We start from the raw sequence: 7,569 nt of genomic DNA, 5'->3' as shown, positions 1-7,569 counted from the left end.
AATTCTTTTGCTTCCATTATTATTCAAAAGTTCTTTAGTTTTAGTATCTCTGGGAATTCGATTGTATTGTGTACTGATTTTACTGTCTTTGTTTTCTAAAATATTTTTTATACTATCGGAATTAATCTTTTTGGATATTTTATATAGTTTAATGTTAATCCTTTTATTTTACAAACAACTTCACCTTTATTAGTCTTATAATAATRACTCTTTGAACCTGTATGTGGAAGTAATAAAAACTAACTCTAATTTCTAGGAACGTCACCAATATTTTTGCGAAACCCCTGGCTGAGTTTCCCTATTTCGGTTTCCCAGTCAATATTTCGCAAATTAGTTTTTAGTCTGTAGTACAGACTCTGTACACAACTTGGCTGGTATTAGAAGCTCTACTTTTGTACTTTATTCGATATTTCATTAAATATTCTTTTAATTAATAGCCCAAGCGTATTCTTTCAAGATACCTTTAATAGGTTATGGGTTCAGACACACAGGTGTACTAGGTGGACAAAGGGTTGTCGCCCCTACGCGAACACCGAAGTGCGTCGATTCAGAAAATTTCCGGTATATTGATTGTTTCGGTTTCGGTGTGAAAGACGAAGAAGCATTAATAAAAAGATGGAAAAGTTGGATAAAGTACAAGTCGAAAAGTTGAGGGGCTCAAGCAACTGGCCACAATGGCAGTTTGTAATGAGGACCTTGCTGAATTGCAACGGGCCACTTGAAATGTGTGAAGGTACGTTTTCCAAGCCTGAACCCCGAGTCGAAGGAGGTTTTGTACAAAAGGTGGGAATGTATTATACAAATTTGGATAATGAGTAAAACTGGATAAAATTGCTAGACTGTTGAGTCGAAACCTCTGCAATTCTTGATGAATGCTTAAATAGTGAGGCAAAGGTTGCACGCGTTTTACGATTAAAAAAGTGATGTGGGATAACGTATTACCAGATTAGAACAGTTGACTAATCAAATACGATGATTTCGGATTCATGTTTTTGTCGTAAATTTTGTCCATATTACCTGGGAAATATAGACATTTTCACAAAATGCTGGATAATTTAACAACAAAATTGCTGACCAAACAGCGGAGATTGAAGAGCCATGAAGTGATGACCATTTTACAATCATTAAAAGTTTGCGTTCTACAGATTGTTTTTATGTTAAAGCAGACAAAGGTAATACATAAGGTTGTTGTTGTTGTTATTCTAGTCAAATAGGATTATTATGATCAGGTTAACCACCTAATCAATATACCAATAATGGTCCTTACAAAACGATTTCGAAAAACCCTTTGCCAAAAAAGATTAGAGAAGTCAGCAACATTGAAAAATTGTAACAACTTTATCACTCCTGAGCTTAGAAGAAAATTGCATTTTTCTAACCCAATTGTTCCTAAACTTTATTGTCTTCTAAAAATTCATAAACCCGGAAAGTCAGTCCGTCCAATTGTTTTAGAAATTGACGCTCCAACTTCAAATTTTTCAAAATGGTTAACTAACGATTTAATAACTTACCACTTCAACAGTCTAGTTTTTCAGTGAAAAATTCTTTAGAATTTACATTTAAGATTAAAAAATACAACTATTGCACTGCATAAAAATGAGTTATTAGTTTCGTTTGATTTTAGCTCTCTATTTCCAAGTGTTTCGATTCCAAAAACTTTAAGTTACTTAAACGACTTGTTGCTCTAAAACAATTTGGACCAGCAAGTTATCAACGAATATATTCGACTCAAAGAACTTTCCATGAAGCAAAACATTTTTCAATTTTCGAGGAATTTTTTCGAACAGCAAGAAGGTACGGCAATGGGTAATTTATTGTCACCTTTCTTAGCTGACCTTTTCATGAGCCGTTTTGAAAAGGATTTAGAAAATGAGCTCGAATATTTTCCTAGAYTTTGGGTAAGGCATGTAGATGACATTTTTGTCATTTTTGATCTTAATAAATGTACCATTGAGCATTTCCTCGAAATTTTAAACAACCGCTTTAAAAGTATTAATTTCACTTGTGAAAAAGAAGTAGAAGGAAAGTTACCATTTTTAGATACTTTAGTAATTAGAACTAAGAACTCATTAGAATTTGACATCCACAGGAAGAACACTAGTACTAGTACACGTCGCTATATCACCGCTGACTCACCATCAATGTCCTTAACAAAAAATGTCGAGTTTTAACTTTTTGATTCGCAGGCTTGTTAATTTTCCGTTGAGTAATGCAAGGTTTAAAAAAGAGCTCAAATTATTAAAGATGCAGCGAAGTGTAATGGTTTTGGTACTRGACTTCCAAGTTGTTTACGACTCTGKCAAAGGTCTCAAAAGTTTTCTTGGGAATCCTAAAGATGAAAAGTCGGGGATTTATGAAATTAACTGTAAAGATTGTGAACAAAAATATATTGGGCAAAGACGTTGATCAGTTAACACTAGGTTTAAAGAACACATTATAACAGATTTGAAAAATCAAGTGTAGCCCAACATATTTTTGAAAAAGACCATAGAGTCGATGTAACTAATGTAAAAATTATTAGAGTAGTCAATAATTGTAAATTCTTGACGCTTCCGAGAGTGTGAAATACTTAAAAATAGAGATAAGCTTATGAATTCAGACAACGGCCCCTCTACTCGTTAGTTGGGAGTAGGGAAAGTGAAAGTTGGAAAAATTAGTATATAAGGTAATAACATTGTAAATTAGTTAGTTTTATTCTCACCTGAGGATAACCCCTTTGTGGTTGAAACGCGTCGTGTTTGCAATAAAAGTTTAGTGTGATGGGTTTAATCGTGTTTTTGTTTATCGTTTCCATACCAAGAGGATCCAATGAGAAGTACAAATGTAAAAGAAAAAAAAATGCAGAAAGAAGCATCATATGRGCATAGACTTGTAATGGTTTTGTGTGCGGATCGAAATAAGATCTGAAATAGGACTGTCCTAAAAAAGGAAACGCAAATAATTATAATAAAAAAATAGCAGTGGTAAAGGTAATCAGGCATTAGCGTTTATCGGCACCGTTAACAAGTCGTCAATCACAGAAAAAGACGATTGGATCATAGACACGGGAACGTCTGATCATATGACCAACAACAGGAGCGTTTTGGATTTTGAAAATCCAATAAACATAAAGATCGGTAATGGTGAAGTGAAAGCAAAGGAACTGTAGAAATAGGGAGTCTTGTCAACGAAAAATGGCTGCCCAGAAGTATGTATGATGTACTTAAATGTTGTAAGTTGAAATGCTATAAGTGCGTGTGCTGCAACGGGAACTAAAGAATATTTTTATTACAACTTTGACACATCAAAATAAGCGACATGGGCAGCAGATCCTGAAGATGTCGAGGTAGACCAACAATTTTGCTACGGATGTGCTTACGTTAAGATGCATCGTCAATCGTTCGGTACTTGTACTGAAAGGACAAAAGCACTTCGTGAAGTAATTTATTCGGGCGTTTGTGATCCAGCGCATGTTGAGTCATTAGGAAAAAGAAAATATTATGTAATATTTAAAGACGATTACAGTGGTTATCGGCACGTTTATTTCATTCGTACAATGACTTTAAAGATCACTCCTTTTATTTTAACTGTGAGATTAAAATCTCGCACTGCCACAGATACTAACACTAAAAGAGACAAAAATCAAAGGAAGATAAAAGTGCACTACTCGTTTAAAGGGCTATTGTCTTACTCGGACTTGCAGGCGCATTTCTAAGTAATATTGGAGTTGGGTGCAAGCACCTACACCACAACAATGTAATTTACAATTCTTATTATTTTTTAATCATTATTGTCTTAGGAGTATACATATTTACCATTGTTATAATTGAAATTGGAATTGTTTTTGTTTTGTATTTCGAACAACTTTTTTTTTAACATAAAATTGTATTGGCTGCCTTTTCTTATGTGAATAATGTTTAATGCTGATTCCTAGAAGTTCACCTTTCAGGCCCGTTTTTATTCCAAGTAAGTATAACATCTGTTAATTTAGCGATTTCCTGTATCTAATAAACAGGTTCCCTGGAATTGTTCCTTTCCAGTGTGCAAGCAATATATATTTTTTAATCAGTCCAAGAAAATCCAAGGAAAAACAAATTACAAGACAAGCTTAAGGCTGTTTGTCTATAAGAATATTATGTGAATTTAAGAAAGGCGTGTCACTGAAATTAAAATCTGAAATGATGGTCGCGTCCGTCTCTGCCTGCACTATGAGTTAAAAAAAGACGAATATATTGAAAACTAACTTATCGTAATTTATTGCGATTTTTAGCACTTTATTGGTGCAGAAACCCTAAACACATTTGTGTAACATGTGTTCGTCAACTCCACGTGGACTTCCGCCTCCCCGAGTTTCCGAGATTTTGTCCCAATTCTTTGTTTGTCTTTCCATTCATTCATTTGTCGTTTTGTTTGAGACMGGTGCTAGTGTATTTTTATTTAGTTTGTTTGAGTTAAAATTATTAACGCTAATTAACAGTGCAAAATGGATAAAAACAAAAGACCTTATTGGAGAAAAAGTGTTAAAGCGCGGATGAAACAGTAAGTTTGTAAATTCGAAATATCCAAAATTTTCGTTAACCAAGTGCTTGGTTTTGTCTTTTTCAGTTTACACAAAATAAGTGTAATTAAAGAAAATATTTTAAGATCAACTTTACCTGATAACGTGATGGAACATGAGACTGCAAGGTATTTAAATATTTTATTACGATATTTTCGCAAGTATTAATTTATGTTTTTTTACAGCACAACACAAGAAAATACTGATATAATTATGGAAGTAGAACCAGCTTCTAATAAAACCGATTCTGTTACCCAAACTATTAGTGGCAGACGTTTTTTTGATGTTTTATATTTTTTTAAACAAATTCAATATGCAAACGACCATGCCCCTTTTAGCTGCAACGTATCACACATGGAAATAATTTCTGAAAAACGAAATGGTCTTCAAAGTATTTTTGTGCTAAAATGTTCCATGTGTAATGTCCAAAAAAATGTAACAACAGAATCCATTGAAGAAGGGTTGGACATAAATATAGCATCAGTGTTGGCATGTGTATCTACAGGAGCTGGGTTTTCTCAATTGGAGGAACAATGTGCTATAATGAATCGATGTCAAGAAAAATATTTGGAAAAAGTTGCGACATCTATAATGGACTCTTCCTGGAAGGTTATGGAAGAGGCGGGAATAGAAGAATGTAGATTAGCACGTGAAACAGGTGACGTTGATAAAGGTGGAATACCTTGTATTAGCGTAATAGCAGATGGAGCTTGGTCCAAACGCTCCTACAAAACTAACTATAACGCCGCATCCGGAGTTGCTTGTATCGTAGGTGCCAGAACTGGAAAATTARTATACATGGGCGTGAGAAACAAATATTGTGCAATTTGTGATCGAGCTAATATATGTCAAAGAGAAATCAACAATCATGTATGTTATAAAAATTGGTCTGGTGCGTCAACTGCTATCGAAACTGACATCATTGTGGAAGGCTTCAAAAAGAGTTTGGAACTTCATGGACTAAAGTACACTTGCTTAATTGGCGATGGCGACAGCAGTGTTTTCAAAAAGCTATGTGAAGTCAAAAAAAGTTGTTCCTCCTAAACTAAGACAAGTTTTAAAACAAAGTATTTGTCGAATCAGAACAGGAATAAAAAAAGCTATTGAATATCGAAACAAGCAAGACTTATCCGCAACCGAGCAGACGCAGCTACTAGCTAAAGATATTTTAAATGCTTCAAAACATGTGTTGGGAGAGCACAGCGACAAGTGTCACACTTACTTTTGTGCTGGTTCTAAGGAAAATGAAATTAATTATTTTCCTGAAATGACGGATTGTGGTTTAATGACTGACATTACATTTTGTGCCAATCGCCTTATCCAAAATGTTTACAACTTGTTGTTAAATATGAACAACAATGCAGCTGAAACATATAACTCTGTTGTTTGTAAATACATCGGCGGAAAAAGAATTAACTTTTCTTTAAAAAATTCTTATGGAATAAGATGTCAAGCAGCGTCGATTTCTTACAACGCACGCGAAAAGTATTACAGCTTGTTACATAAGAATCTTACCACAAGAAGTCCCGGCACTCACACCAAAAAATATATGCAGCAACTTCAGAAGCGTCGGGAATGGAGAAAAAATCGACAATTATTTCTTAAAACAACGAAGAATCGAAAGACACCTTATGCTGGTCCAGACAAAAATTATGGACAAGTGGATGAAGACGAGGATATGGTTCCATTAGATCAACTGGATGAAGTAAAGAACCAAATAGTAGATAGTCTTAGAGTTTCTGAAGAAGACATTGTGCGTCTAGAGAGAAATACTGTAGGACAAAATATCAACCCATTGTGGACTGAAGCCAGAAATTTGCGTTTAACGGCTTCATATTTTGGTGAAGTGTGCAAACAAAGATCTTCAACAAATCCAAAACCGTTGGCAAAAAGAATTATCAACGGAACTTTTTGCAACAGTGCTGCTTTGAGATGGGGAAGAGATCATGAAGATGTTGCTAAACGTGAATTTTCGGATAGAACTGGCCAGACAGTACACGAATGTGGCATTTTTATCAGCAAAGAGTTTCCGTTTTTAGGTGCTAGCCCAGATGGCTTAATAGGTTCTGAGGGAATTATAGAAATAAAATGCCCCTATAAAATTAGTGTAAATAAATTAAATTTACACCCTTTAGAAGCTGCTGAAAAAAAAGCATTAACATGACTTTTAAAAAAAGAAGATTTACTGATTTTGAATCCTAAGCACAGTTATTTTTATCAAGTGCAAGGACAGCTTCAAATAGCTAATAGACAGTTTTGTTTTTTCATTGTTTGGAGCAATAAGGGTTTAGAAATAGTCAGAGTTAATAGAGATGAGAAGTTTTGGAAAGAAAAAATGCTTCCAAAGTTAGAAAAATTTTATATGGAAAACATGTTACCTCTTCTGGCTCTAAATGAAATTAAAACTTTAAAATAAAATGTATTATGTAAAGTGTGTCTAAATAAATTTCTGGTCAAGAGTGCCCTGGTGTCAAAAAATTACTTAATATATATCTGGTATTTAAATTTTCATTGTTTAATTTTAAAAAAGTGAATTTTAACGATAGAATTAAAAGAGTTCAAATGTAAGATCTTAATATTGATACAAAACAGTTTTTGGGACTTGTTTATAGCAATTTTCACCAGAAATTTATTTGGACACAGGTAATTTTTTTAATTTTATAAAAACGTTTATTAAATAAATATCTCTATGTTTTATTATACCGTACATTGTTTTTAAAACAAACACTAACAGTAACTAACAGTGCACCTCTGATTGTCCAAAGTAATTTTGTAAAAAAAATAATTATAATTATTACTTTGATAAAAAAAATTTACCCTGCTATAACAATTTTAACAAAACGGAAGTAGGTACATTTACGGTGAAATAAAAGTGACCACTAATGTACTTTATTCTGAGTAGTGACCGAGCACTTGAAGTGAACACGTGTCGACCGCAACGCATAGCGAATAACCAATGCCGCCTATTCAAGACCAATCRAAACTGGACTCGCTCTCCCTGGAACAAGTCCGACAATTTTTTGAGTACTTTT

Source organism: Tribolium madens, unplaced genomic scaffold (genome assembly GCF_015345945.1).
Source record: "Tribolium madens isolate multiple individuals breed KSU strain unplaced genomic scaffold, Tmad_KSU_1.1 Scaffold_20;HRSCAF=117;Tcas5.2_LG4, whole genome shotgun sequence".
In the NCBI taxonomy this organism is placed as follows: Eukaryota; Metazoa; Arthropoda; class Insecta; order Coleoptera; family Tenebrionidae; genus Tribolium; species Tribolium madens.
The sequence above is the reverse complement of the archived record's forward strand: the minus strand, read 5'-3'. Positions refer to the sequence as shown.